The sequence below is a fragment of the Ochlerotatus camptorhynchus genome, unplaced genomic scaffold (assembly GCF_037179485.1).
Source record: "Ochlerotatus camptorhynchus isolate MF236.1 unplaced genomic scaffold, CSIRO-AGI_Acam_v1.1 ptg000300l, whole genome shotgun sequence".
NCBI lineage: Eukaryota > Metazoa > Arthropoda > Insecta > Diptera > Culicidae > Ochlerotatus > Ochlerotatus camptorhynchus.
In genome coordinates, this window is record NW_027040788.1 from 1,075,484 (window position 1) to 1,091,081 (window position 15,598).

General features: G+C 38.8%; 1 protein-coding gene across 4 annotated transcripts in view; it reads left to right on the top strand.

The window, feature by feature from the left end:
- Positions 1-15,598, top strand: part of LPCAT (lysophosphatidylcholine acyltransferase) — a 99,410-nt gene that overhangs the window by 57,752 nt on the left and 26,060 nt on the right. The gene's annotated exons all lie outside the window — the stretch shown is intronic.

Sequence of the window (15,598 nt, forward strand, 5' to 3'; positions counted from 1 at the left end):
ATGTAGATGTAGAAATTGAATGGCATTTTTTTGCAACTTCACACGGCAAAGGTCCTTGTGATGCGATTGGCGGTACCCTTAAGAGAATGGCAACCAGAGCAAGTATAGCTAAGCAACACGAGCACCCTATAACGAACCCTAAACAACTGGGCAAATAGTCGTAAAGAAGATCTTCAAACAAAAATGTCATTTTGTTATGTTTCTACGGAAGAATACAAAAAGGCTGACACGGAATTTAATCCAATTTTTAAGAAAGTGAAACCAATTCCTGGAACTCGAAAATATCATTGCTATATTCCAGTTTCAAACAACCAAATTGCAGTAAAAATATTCTCTAATTCAAACGATACACCCAAATTATTCAATGTATTCAAATAATATGAGTTGTAAAATAAAATAATAAATATATACTGTTTTTTATCTCAACAAATCTTTCATTTGACCACATCAACGTGCTTCTCTTCCGCTGCCTCTAGATAGAAACGGGTAAGTCTGACAGCTACCATATCTGAGAATGAATTGTTTGTTTTTTAATATACAATCATGAAATAAAATCTCGTTGCTAGACATCTCAACGAACATTTGAAAATGGCCTAAAATGTTGAAAATTGTTATAATTATATTTTTTTAATTCGCATTAACTTGAGAACGGCTGGACTTAGGAAAAAAGTTTTTATATGCAAAGTTATTGAAAATTATGCGTAGAATTCAAATAAGTTATTATTTTTCAAAAAAATATGCATTTTCATCAACTTGTAAAAATCAACAAAAATTTAAAAAATTATAGATTTCTTTTTAAGGAAGTTACCAGCATACACTTTTCACGAAATTTAAGGGTATTCCATCAATTTTCTTGAAAAAAAAAATTATGAAGATCGAAGGGGGGGTGTTTTGAGATAATCATCGTTTTACGTTTTTTAAATACTAATTTACTAAGTTTTTCTTTCAGTGTATTTTTTTTCGCAAAGATAATTTAACTACCTAAAACTTTTTCTCATATGCCATTTTGATCAGATCAATAATTTTCAAGTTATGATTTTTTGAAAAAAAAATAATCCATTTTTTTATACGCCCTTTTCAAAAGTTACTCTGGAGGAAAAAATCATATTTAAATGAAAAATGCAACCATTAGTAGCAGCGAACACGTGAGCAATGTTTCATTCAAATCAGAAGGGGTCGAGACAAAATTGACATTTTTTTTAACGATTTGAGCTAGAAATGCTCTATGTATTTTTTTTTATCACTATCACTGTTAACTTAATACTCTTCATTCCTCAAAACATTTCTTAGAGAAAATTTTACGAAAACTACATTAAATCACTCAAGTTAAAAATTAAAAATTAAAAATTTCGCTTATCGTCTTTCGACCGCAGAATATCTAAATCAAAACATTGTGATGTTCATTATACAGATTTGGCAGAAAAAATCTCCCTTCCTGTTCGTTCCTTATCATCCAAATGCAAACCACATTGTTGACGTTACTCTTATTGCTATATGCTGTCAAATGAATTTCATGGGCCAAAGTTAGGAACATAGAAAAGAAATGTGTCCCTAAAGTTGGGTCCATGATTTACTTGTGAAAACGTTGTTAAACAATTAAAATAAACATAAAATATTCAAACAGTAACTGTGAGTTTTACGTCTAGTGTGTATTATCAGGTAATTCCATTCAATAAATGCCATAATCAGGCCATTTGATGATCGTCAGTGCAACCTTCCCATCTTAACCTTAGAAGTCATGGCGGCTAAAAACTCCGAACAGAGTGATATTCTCAACCAGTTTTATTACTTACGAGAGCTGAAAATGTATTGAAATGTTGTGATATAAATTGATTTGTGTGTGGTACACATTTATCAATCATCAGTGATCAATATTTTCCTTATTTTTTGTGTAATATTCCTTAATTAATTATTTATTTGCGTGATAGGCCGAATGAAAGGACTAGACCCACATTACATACCGTAACCCTATTGTTATATTTTCAACTCAGCCAAACAAACAAGAGCAATGCACTTTGTACGCAGTCTGCAGTTCTGCACTCATTTAATCATCCAACAAAAACGACCTCGGCGGCCAGAAATGCTGCACTTCCCCTGCCATGACTCATCTGATCCCAAATCATGCCCAGCTCTGTTGATGTGGATGAATGAAATTAGAAAAAAGCCCGAAATTCGTTTGCGGCGTAGGTCGCGCATTCCCTTAATACAAAGCCAGCTCATTATGTGGCGTGATCGCGCGCTTCCAACACACTGAACCAATTGCTTGCTCTTCTCATGGGTGCTGTCGAAATACATATACGTCTATTCCGTATTAGAGAGAGGGTTGGGATTCGAATGTAGTCAGAAGCGAAACCACACATCGAAAATGGCATGTTGATAATAAAGGCATTTGAATGAAGACAACACGGCCGATGAGACTAATGGCGAATTCGCTTACACTAAACCCTTTTTTAGTGGTCTTATTTTCCTTTTTCCAACGTTCAAATAAAACCAACACAGTTCGAAAAGTAGTGTAAATTTCCGTTCAATGTGATGCACATAAATGAAGCGTCACATATCATATAAGTTTGCATCATAAATCGTTTGCTTGAATTGAAATACAAGTTTACGTGAAATTCAGAATTTTTTGCTGTGTATATCTCAGAAAGAGAGAGAGAGAGTCACTTCTACTCAGACGAAAGAAAAATTTCTAAAAACTGGGTTTTTTAATTTTTTTTTCTTTCATCTGAGTAGAAGTGACGCTCTCTCTGCGAAAATCTCATCGACCGTGAACGACAACAACCAAATGGTAGCGTCGCTCGTGGTGCCAAATTCGCGTCATGGGGTATAATAAACAGACAGAAACGCGTGGCCAGATCGTTGATCAAAGGTTGAACTTGAAATTTTTTTCGACCGAACGACGTAACTCGTGTGAAGTTTTTTTTTTTCAAACGCAATCGATAACGTCCAATGTGGATGGTGAATAAATGGGAGCTAGCGATGAGTTTGTTGTGTGATGGGCTGTATAATAGATACAGTATTATGTGACGTTGCCACGATTTTTGAATATTTTTTGGCCAGTTTTTGTACTATAACTGGATGCAGATTTGGAAAGTGTGTTAAATTCCCTATAATAATTATTCAAGAGTTTTGGTGAGTAGTTATTGAGTAGAGTAGTTTAGAAGTACAAAACGTTATCATTTTGGGCTACTCAAATCATAAACTCTTGATCAATTCTTATAGGAAATGTATCACACTTTTCAAATCTGCAATAATATTCGGGGGTTATGTTTAATTTTTTTTTTCAGATAAAGTACAAACACTGTTAAAAAATCAGGCAAAAACGTGGATACATCCTGGTAAAGTATACCATATGGTAGTGTGAACACATATTTTATTTTTGTTTTTTTTTGTGGCAATTTCCTTTACCTTCCGTTGAGCTGAGAAACACGCCAAACTCGCTCGGTCCAAAGGTTGACGACCCGGGTTAGTCAACTTTTGGCGTCATAATTTGATTAGCGGAAAAACGTGTTAGCCCAAAATGCGGATTTGCTTTGCGAGATAAGGACGGCTGATATTCCGTTTATGTTGTGACGAACTTTTATCAGCTCACGCCGACTCGTGATAAGACTCTTTTTTTATTGCATCAACAATGAGGCGTTAAAATACTTATCTATCGGTGACTAGGAATTTTCTCGATTGACTCCGCAAACATATTAGTAACACTTTCACCGTGACATTTGTTAATCCATTGAAGTGCATTGCTTCATTCGGTACACAAACCTCTTATCACGATTCGCGGAGCTCGCGGTTAATTGCCCTATTCACCGCCACTACACAGCTGATAACAAAGTACATACAGAAGACTTCCACCTGAGCCATCAGAGTCTTATCTCTGGCGCCGACATTCGATTATCGACACCGGAGACGGGGATGCATTTTCACCGTTTGCCTTCGCGAGCAGGAGACAAAGATCAAAGAGCATAACTTTCTTTATTGAAGCACTTTTGAGCTGCCGTCATGATTCAAATCTCTCCTTTGTTACGCTTATATTTACACCTACATACCTTCTGCTGCCTCCCCTCTTGAAAGTGATTTTTGCATTTTGTTCCTTTTTATACTAACATTATTTCTCGATCAAAAACCCTTTAATCCGTTCCGCTAATTTCTTTACCGTTACTAACAGTTTTCAGCGGGTGTTGTGTTTACTAATACTGGCTTGCTTGGCTTGTTTTTGTGTTACTTTGTATGTTCTTTTCTTTGTGTTTTGCCTAACTTTTTTTCACACTGGTCAAGATGTCGTTCGACTTTTACTTTCTTCTGTTTTTCTTTTCTGAATAGCGATAGAAAATGAAAGCGTGAGGTCAAATTGCGCTTTTGCCTTTAGATTGTCTTCTGAAATAAGATTTCCAATTGACTTTTCCGGTTAGGAACTGGAACATTAACTGTGACATTGTGTGTACGTATCAGGAGAATAAAAACAGTTGTATTGTTGATCACTATAATTAGAAATTATTGAAAGCAATAAATATCCACAAAAAAGATACAGGCAACATTGAAATCAGGACTTTTATTAGGAAAATTTTTGAATGTAGAATGGCAAACTCTACCAGGAATAATGGAAAAGAATTTTGTTTTATTGCTACTAGGAAACATCGAGTAAAGCATACAAATTTAGTTTTTTTTTCAGTCTCTGTTGTTACCTTTTTCTAACAAAACTATAACTCAAACTATAAGAATTGAATATCACATCACTTTTATCTACATAGATTGATTAAAATAAAAGCAAATAAAATGGATTAATTTGTTGCCGGTAGTGTCCACCGCAATAGTACAGCAAGCAGTTTTATACGAGGTTCTATAATCAATATTAAAACAATTGCATTCTTAAGACAGCCTTTTTCTTAATGCCGACACTCAAACACAATTTTGTTTGCGAGTTCACATTTTTTTTAAATAATTAAATAATATGACAATAATACAACTTTACTTTGCAGTTCACATCGTAACTCTTGAGTCCTCATTGCTCTCACTCTCGTTAAAAAATGCTTATGAAAAAGGCAAACTTTTGGAATGTGTTGCTGCCAAAAGCTACTTTCTTCTGTGGTTTAGAGAGTCTTTTGCTTTCTGAGACACGTTTCTAAAAACACGCCTAGGAGCTACGTTTCTCTCCGGTCAAAGAGAGAAGTGTTAACTTCTAGATATCGATAGTCTTTTCGGATTCAATGAAGAACCTGGCGTAAGCTTCAAACTTAATTGTATCCTTTTCACTTTAAATGATCTTTATTTCTTGTATTTGTATGGTTTACATGTATGATTTATCAAGTGACACAGATGCGTCTTTTCATCTTTTGTTATTTTGCAATTTCAATCATTATTAATTACAGTTTCTAGTCCTATCAGAACTGTTTAGAGAATGATCACCTTGGTGGGATTGGTTTGTTTGAAATTGAAAAAGGAGACTACTTAAAACTATTATTTACAAATAATCTACAACTACTATATACACCTAAACTACTATATTATACAAATTTCTTATCAAAGCATGTTCTGTATTGCATTTCTGCATAAATTTGTTCCGTATTTCGTTAATTTGAATATCTACTTTCGGATTGTTAGCCTCTTGATGGAGGTAGGAAATACGGGTATCCAAAGGACGATCAAGGATAATTCTCAATACTCTGTTCTGCGCTACCTGTATTTTGTTCCTGTGAGTTTGTGCACATGATTCCCACACCGGAGCTGTGTAGAAGATCGCAGGTGCAATGATTTGTTTTTAAACAGCCAGTTTGTTCACCCTAGAGAGCCGAGATCTGCGGCAAATTAGCGGATACAGGCACCTAACTTAATTGGAACACTTAACCACTGCCCTATCTATGTGCGAGCGGAAAAGGAGCTTCTCATCAAATAATATACCAAGATATGTTACTTCGGCGGACCACTCAACCCGTGCTATCCAAGATTACAGTACAAGAGGGAGCTGGTTTTTGTTTGGGTGATTGCCGATGGACGAACATGATTGTTTGTGTTTTGGAGGCATTGATTTTGATTTTCCACGTGGTGGCATAATCAGTAAAGTCGTCAAAGCATCGTTGGAGCGAGGCATCCTTGACGGTTATTGCGGTATCATCTGCGAACAGGAATAACACGCAACCGTTGCCCAAGGGAGGAATTTCGGAAGTGTAGATGCTGTATAGCAAAAGACCCAACAGACTTCCTTGCGGAACACCTGCTGGGATGGAGAACGTGTTTGAAAGGCAGCCATTCAACGATACCCTGAACAACCTTTGCTGAAGGTAGTTACGGGTGATTTTAACAAGATGCAAAGGAAAGTTAAAGCAGTCTTGAAACCTGTCACTGTAGTACTCACGAAAAGACTGATCGTAGTCACCTTTTTTATTGTATCAATCTCGAATAGGATGCTCACTCAAGCAACGTACCTAGTTGCTTTTGACAGTTGACAATGAAAGTTGGTCGCTCACCGTTCCACTCAATCAGTAAACAGCACACACTCTTCTTCATAGTGAGTGTCATCTCAGCAGCAAATTTTTTTTTTCAATTTAGTGAGTGTCATCTCAGCAGTAGTATTGTTGACATTCGTTTACCTATCATTGATTATAATCGTGACATTCATTTTTCCAGTAGTAGTCTCCGGTTCTAGCGCAGAGTTTGTGTGGCCTTCCCACGAAGAAACTGAAGGAAAATATAAATTTCATTGATTAATATCTCCCAGTTTATTCGATTGAGCCTGTACAAATAAAGTAATTAACAAAAAAAAAATATCTCCTGAAGGATTCTGCTTTATCAATGGTTATTAGAAAAAGTTACCGTAAAACGGGGTGTCTTTAAACGCAGGGGAGCCTTTGATCAGGTCGTGCAGCGCTGAGTTGCTGAGGCATCTAAATTATCCCTATCCATTATCCTTTATCCAATCTATCATTGAATATTCTACCTATCCTTATCCGGAAATTTTAAAACGGATAATATTCGAGTTGAAATTATCCGGATAGAAAAGTTATATAATTATTCGGATAGCAAAAAAAAAATGTGGACAGGGATAATATCCATTATTTTTTCCTATCCGGATGTCCGAATAGCTTATGTTTAGAATAGGGATGTTTGATATCAAATATGTACCCATAAATATGGGTATTTTTGGAATCGGGGTGATGTATAGTATAGAGTCTGGAAATTGATAACCGACGCCATTTTGAAATCCATTATGGTGGCCATTTTGTTAACGAAACGTGGGCAATACGCTACAATATGGGTATTTTCGGAACGGGGACGACGTGTAGATGCCGAAAATCAATGCCTGGCGCCATTTTGAAATCCATTATGGTAGCCATTGGTTTTGAAAAAATTCAAACACCCTAATATGAATATTTTTGGATAAGAGAAGATGTTTAGAGGCTTAAAATCGATGTCCGATTGAAGTCCAAGATGGCGGCTATTGGTTTTTAAAAACCTGTGAAATGCCCTACAATATGGGTATTAACGTAGCGGGGACGACTCGTGAAGGCCGAAAATCGATGTTCGGCGCCATTTTGGAATGCAAGATGGTGGCCATCTATTTTAGAAAAAAAGTGTAAAATATTATACGATATGGTCGCCATTCTGGATTCCAAATAGGCGTGTGACATCAATTTTTGGCATCCACACGTTGTCCCCGTTCCAAAAATACTATATAATTTGGGGGATTTTTTTTCCACTTTTTCTCATCCCAATGTCCGCCATATTAGATTCCAAAATGGCGTCGGGACATCTATTTTCAGCATCTACCGATCGTTCCCGTTCCGAACATACCCATATTGTAGGATATTAGCCACTTTTTTCTAAAATCAATGGCCGAAATGGCGTCGGACATCAATTTTCGTTATTTACTCGACGTCCCCGTTCCGAAAATACACATACTGTAGCGTATCTACCACTTTTTCTGAACCCAATGGCCGCCATATTTAATTTGAAAAGTGCGTTGGACATCAATTTTTGGCATCTACACGTCGTCCCCGTTCCGAAAATACCCATATTGATAGGTATTTGTCACTTCTTCAGAAACCCAATGACCGCCATATTGGATTCCAAAATGGCGTCAAACATCAATTTTTGGCATTCTTTTAACGAAATGGATTTAAAAATGGCGTCGGATATCAATTTCCGGACTCTATACTTTATATCACCCCGATTCCAAAAATACCCATACTTATGGGTACATATTTGATATCAAACATCCCTTTTCCAAATATAAGCTGTTCGGAGTACTCAGGATACTATCCGGATAGAAAAATAATAGATAAAAGTTAAAATTATCCAGATTATTGTTTGCTTGGATATTATCCGGAGGGAAAGAAATGTACATAGGGATAGACTGTTTATTTCTATCCACTGGATAGGTCCATCCGGATAATTATATTATCCATGCCTATCCGGATAATTTTGAAGCCTGGTTCGTTTTTGTGTCAATAATTGGACATACCGTAAAACGGGGTAACATTGATAGTTTTTTTGAAGTATATTCTAAATATTTTTTACAGCAATGAATGTTTTTCATTTTTTTTTTTATTTTAAAACAAGTACTGAAGATCGAAGAGTCAATTCGTTAGTAATATGTTAAACGGAAATTATAGCATTTGTACTATATTTTTAGTTTTGTGACCGAACTTCAGTTTTTTGATTTGGGGTTACTTTGATAATTCTCGATGAATGTAGAAAACAATGGGTGTAACTCAAACAATTTAGTTCTTTAAATATGAAACTTTGAATGAGTATATAATCAGAAAACATCTTAAGCAATAAGAATACAACATTGAATGTGTGATGGCAATATCAATAATACATTTCATATGTGATGGTTTGAGTTCTTTTTCAAACAGGTAAAAAACATGAAAATTGTTTATAAATATGTTTTTAAAATATGTAACACATATTATATAAAAACTACATACGGTATCAACGGAAATACCCTAAGCTACATTATGGAACCAATGTTTCTAATTTGGAAAAAGCGCAGCGAGTAAATTTAATCTTTACATTATACTATTAAAGTTACGGTATTTGATTTTGTAACCAAACACGTGAATCACCGATTTCTCGCAAATAAAAGTTTTGTCTCGCAAGGATTATTATTATTTAACTTTATTTAGGAGGCTTTCAGCCTTAGGCTGGTTCGCCTCCACGTATATCTCGCAAGGAGACAATACCACACGATATAGGAATCATTCCTCTACCTGATTAAGGTGTATGGTTTCGAGATTGTGATTTTATTTGCGAGAAATCGGTGATTGGCGTGTTTAGTTACAAAAGTAAATACGTCCAAATCTCAAAGTTCTCCAATTTGTTAAAAAAAAAACGATGCTCACGATCATCCAAACAACAACAATCATTACTTGTTGTCTGTGTCACACTCAGTCTTGACGTCGCATCATCTAGTTACTCAGTAAACACTCAGGTTCCGAATGTCAGATATGAACGTCACTCTTTCGAAGGATTGTCAGATAGCTCAACAAGCCAGTCGGGATTTGGTACGCTCTCGTGACAATCGTGAGATTTTGCAACTTTGAGTTGAAGTTACAAAGCTTGTATACAAGGCCATTGTATACGCTTTCTCAACGTCTAACAATGCCATCGCTGTGGACTTGGATACAGCCTTGTTACTTCGGACGTTATTCATCACCCGTACTAGCTGATGATTTGTGGAGGGCCCCTTCCTGAACCCGAACTGTTCCGGTAAGAGAATGTTGTGTTCCTCGACAAAATTGAGCAAACGATTGAGAATAAGTTTCTCGAACAATTTGCTCAGCGCTGAAAGGAGGCTGATCGGTTTGTAGCTTGAAGCTAGCGTTGGGTCCTTCCCGGGTTTGCAGATAGGTATGATTTTCGCTGTCTTCCAGATACTTGGAACGTAGTGCAGTTCCAAGCATCTGTTGAAGACAGCGGCCAGCAGAGAGTGAACCTTCATGCTGAGATTTTTCAACACTAGGTTGAATATTCAGTCGAACCAGGGGGCTCTCATGCTTTTGGTGGATTTCAGCGCTGAGCAAATCTGTTCCACTGTGATTCTATCCTCCGGAGGAATAGCACAAAAGGAGGAGTCAAGGTTGAGTACGCATTGCTCAACCTGAACTTCGAGCGGACTTTGGATGTTAGAGCCAAGCATTTGCTTTCTCCTGAGGGGTGATTATGAGCCGATCGTCATCATATTCATCTTTGAGTGGTGGAATGGGTTTGGGGTGCGTCTTTAGGACCTTGACAACTTTCCAGAATGGTCTGGAGCAGATTCTGGACGAGCCGCCCGAAACTTTTGTTTTGGAGTGAGGCCATTCTGGAAGCAATCTTTAAATATGAATCTCCGGTTCTTTGGGACTGATGACTACGACCATTTCTCAGGCGAATGAAGAGTTTAGTGTGGGAATCAAAGGCAATAAACTTACCCCTCACAGGAACTCCTCGGGCGCACGCCTCGTCAGCCACGGTTATGGCTTGGTGGAGTCCCTCCAACGCTCGGTCGATGTACTCCACGGTGTCAAGCGGCGGGTTGTCAATTCCCAGACAACCAGAAGTCGTATAACAATGTACAGACAGTATCGTAAATAACTAGAGTTTAAGTCAACATCGCATATAAGTATGACATACATCGCATTGTGTATAAGTTAAATCGTATAGAATGCAAATTTCCGACTTATGTGCGATGAATCATTTTTCCATCGTACTGTATCACAAATTAAATCGGATTACATCGTAAGGCTTTTCAAATTTAATTTGTTATTACAGATTAAATGGTGTATAATGTCAAATCAACTCGTTTAAAAAGAAACTAAAATTGGCACGTATATGGCCTCCACTTTTGTAGGTATAGGCCCTTTTTTTGCATTCTATACGATTTGTTTGTTTGTGTATATGTTTGTATATCACAGAAACTACTTTGAATATACGTGCATTCTGGTTGTCTGGGTTATGTGTCTGTATACCACGCGTCCAAACTAGGCCCAGTTTGCGCGGTGGTAGTCCTTGCGCCGGCTTGGAGCAAGGGCCACGTTGTAGCCCAGTTCAGCCACCACCGGTTGGTGGTTGGAGCTTAAATCGTTGATTGCCACCGGCTTGGAAAGGTTTCTCGTCGGAGAGATGAATGTCGGTTCATTCGGAAATTTCACTATATACAGCCCATGCTGCGAGTGGTCAAATAATAGGCTACCGTTCTGGTTCCATTGGTAGTTGCGCCATGCTTCGTGACGAACATTCAGATCGCCCCCAACAATGAATCGGGAGCTCGTGCGAGTGATAGTGGTGAGGTCGTTCTTGAGTTTCATCATTAGTCCGTTACTGGTCGCACACTGGCGAGGACAATACACGCCTATGAACAGGACGTTTCCGGTTGGTGATTCCAGCTCCACACTAAGGGCCTCGATGATAGAAGTGCGGATGTTGGGCAGGGTGTGAAACTTGATCCCCTTCTTGATGATGACGGCAACACCACCCCCTGGAGTCGGTGCGATCAAGTTGGATAGTGTTGTGATCAGGCAACCAAAAGCTGTCGCCGGATTTGAGATGGGTCTCTGTTAGGAGGCCCATGGCGATATTGTGCTTGCGGAGGAAGTGAGCAAGCTCGAAATTTTTAGCTCGCAGAGAGGAAGCGTTCCAAGTGACGATAGCTAATGGTTTAGACGCCATACTGAATGAGAACGAGCACTTGGATTTGTTCGGGCTTATTGCGGTACTGACGAAGAGCGCTGGTCATGTCAACGAAAATCTTCATCAGCTCATCCGCAGAGAAGAGATCGGGATCGAGTTGTCTCCAGAATCCAGGGGATGGAGAGCTTTGTCCAGGTGAGGCAACAGACGTTTCTTGACGGGGGCCGGATTGCACCCGTGGATTTGCTTGACCGTGTTGCGTAGCACAAAGTGGCAGGAAGTCCTCCACCCTGAATGCCGGAGTGTTTTCTTTCTTCTGTCCTGGTTGGCTTCTTGTGGACGCCTGCTTTTGGATCCGCTTGAAATCCTCGCGTTTGCGGCACTGTTTTCGGACCCTTGATGAGCTCTACTACAGTTGGCGCTTTTGCACGTTTCCGACTCGTCGACAACGCACTCGGAGGAGACATGGTTTTGGGCGCATTTTCCACAGCGCGGTTTGATGTAGCAGTTTCGGGTGCCGTGCCCTAAATACAGGCAACGCTGACACTGGGTGATGTCGTGACGGCCGCCACGGTATGGAGCGGATGGCCTTCAACGCATTGAGCGTCACCGTACCCTTCTGAAAATGCACCAGGAAAAGGTAATCCGGGTTCGTTTTCACGTTTTCGTCTCGCCTCGTCATCCGGAAGACTGCGATTGGGGCTAGCTTGTAACGGCCCTTGAGTTCTTCTTCGATCAACTTAGGGCCGAAGTTAGGTAAGCCCCTGATGACTACCTTGAAGGGCTTCTCACCGGGGTTGTCATGTGTAAAGTATTCCGCCCTGGATTCCTTCAGGTACTTCACGGTTGCTTCATACTCCGCTTTGGTACACAGCATCAGCTTGGTGCCGATCCTGCTCAGCTTGCATTTAGCTGCAACGCCCAGCGATGTGAGATCCAATGAGCGTGCTGAGTGTCACTTTCATCACTACCAGTGGAGCACTCGGGACGGCAGAATTTTCATCATCGACGGTAACGCCGAAATCACCGATGTTGCTGACTTCCGTCACGGTGTCGCGGCCACTCGCACCGTCGGACTGGCCCTGATTCTTCTTCCTTTTCTTCGTTCGCTTCACCTCCGCTGGTGGGGCATTCCCAACATCGGTGGGAAGAGTAGCGTACCTATTTGTGATAGGTACGCACGAGCTACCTTCACCACTGTTCTCCACTTTCGGAGCTTGCTCCGGGAGCGCTGCCTTCCCATCACACGATGCGACCGACACTACGACGCGAACAAACGCGCAACTCGAACAACTCGACTGAGCGAGCCTCAGCCTGCACTACTCGAGTCTCAGATGGAACCATAAATATGTACATCAACTGAGATCGATAATGTGTGTTGATAAGTAGGGGGATGATTTCTAGATATCGATAGTCTTTTCGGATTCAATGAAGAACCTGGAGTAAGCTTCGAACTTAATTGTATCCCCATAATTTGTACCAGTGTTGGAAAAATATCAAAAAACCAAATCTCACCAATGCCCAAGATCACGCTTGATTTTCGTAGACAAAAATTAACAAGCAAACATCTGCGGTTGATTTTGCAAGCTGTGATATCGCGGCTCGGAATATCAAGCTAACAAAATTCAACAACTGCAAATCTCACCAAACTGCGGTGAGATTGAGTTTAATGATTTTTGCTTTACACCCGAATGGAGCCGAAACTTCCATCACGGCTGGCAGCAGTCCCTTCGTGTTTGCCATCGGTGAACATTAAAAAGAGATAGCAAACTATACTTTCTCTTTCTAAGAAAACGATGTGGAACGGAATAATGTTTGTGTCGAGTGAACTCTCAGCTTGATTTTTGCAAGTAGTGAATAGTCTGCAATATCAAAGGAGCATGTAAAATCAATATCAAGCATTATATTTTGTTCAAATGTCACACGTGATATTGAGAGCTTTTTTTATCCATATAAATGTATTTTCATTATTACGTATTTTAATGTTCTGATATATTTCATTTCTCCATTACATATGTTTACTATATATATAAATAAATACTGGGTTGGGAGGGAGCATCAGGGTATCATTTGACCTGAAACTGGACGATTGGAGTGGTATGACAACCGGAGTCTAGGAGGGAATAAACACTATCATTTTCTTTATCCTACCGATTCGATTGTGATGGTGTGAATTCTACTCCAACAGTTTCAGTGAGATTGACGCGCCCTTCTTAACAAACCATCCTGTAGGAAGCTTAATAAGTATTGCGAATTGCGTTATTCGATTTGTTGAATCGTATCGTTGGAAGGAGATTCTTAAATTCCCGTGGATTTCGCGTAAGTGTCTCTGCTTACGGGTCCACCCCACCGTTTTTGGCCCTTCATACAGCGATATTGTGAATTCAGATCGGTAGCTCAAATTGATCTTGCTATTAAGTGGAGCTGCATACAAGACAAGATCTTCGAAGGGATGGTGGCTACCTTACATACATACATACATGTCACACGTGATATTGAGAGCTTATGAGAGCGGAAAATTATTATTTGATTGATGATTTTGCCAACACTGATTTGTACAAAGTGATCTTACGTCTACGCGTTGCATTAGCAACTTATAATTATGTAAAACTTTTATTTGGTTCGTCCAGGATTTTACATATCCCTTTCAAGATCGTACTTCTGCCTAATTTTCTATTCTATTAAGCTACGATTCCACTAGTCCTTGGAAGGGTGAATTTGTATGTTTAGACCTTATATACTATGCCCTCTCAGATCTGGAATCTCTCGGTTATTTTGTAAATTTGTTACATTTCTTCTACTCGAATCTGAACGTGAATGATGAATCACGAACGTTAAGTATGAAATTATATCCTTCATTAAGGATAAACAGAGAGAAACACTAAAACACTTACAGGACTGTTACAACAGGTGTGGATTTCGCGATTTTCGCGGGTTTGTCGCGGATTTAAATATTCAATCACGAAAATAGCGGAAACTTTCATATTACTGGTAATTTTTAGGAAAAACGATTAAAGATTTTTCAATTAATATACTAAATCCAGTGAACTCTCCACAATTCGATATCGGACCATCGAGTGTTTGAACTATTGAGTTATAGGACAAAAATCCCATAGGAAATCGAAGAAATGACTGTATTTCTGTTTTTTTTTTTGTTTTTTTTTTCAGATAACACAGTTTCGATATATCTTGATCAATGCGTTTCAAAGTTGTAGGCCATGATACATGAAATAAGAAAATTCATTTTGCACAAACACCAGGGGAATCCCTCGTGATCTGCTTTCAAGACTGCCAAAACGTTTATCTTATTCCTTTATGCAGCATTTAAATGCGTCCAAGTTATGTTTTCAGCAAGCTTTCAAATAGACATCACCAATCACTATTCTAGCACTGGTTTTCGGTAGTGACAAGGGGTAATGCATCTATTATGTCACGCTTCAAGGGGGAATAATTAATGCATGGCCCCCCAACTGGCTATATCACACGCTAACACATAACTTCGCACTTGTGCTGTCTTATGAACGGTAAAATCCTATTTTGCGAACTCTTTGCATGTAGTTATTCGACGTTATAGTGCAATATGCGATGAAAACCTTGGTTTTGAGTCAAAAGCTTCAGATTTCTTGCCAAATCATAAATAATAAGTTTCTTTGCAAAAATTATTTTTTTATTTTGAGGGGACCTCCTCACAACCAGTTGCCAGATAATTTATTTTGATGTATGTTTCACCATCCGTCAAAATACATCCTTCGAATTTCGCTTAAACTTTTTCGCATACTATATTTGCTCGGGGACGGCCCCGGCGTATTGGTTAGCATCCATTCCTTTCACGCCAAAGTCAGCTTAAATCTCGCAGAATGCGACTTTTAACCAGGCTTTACATATTCTTCAAAGCGTACTAAACACAATGTCACAGGTAAATACCACTAAGAGCGAGTATGCTTTATTATGCTAAGTTAGCTTACTTTTTTAGCAGTTAATTAATCAATTA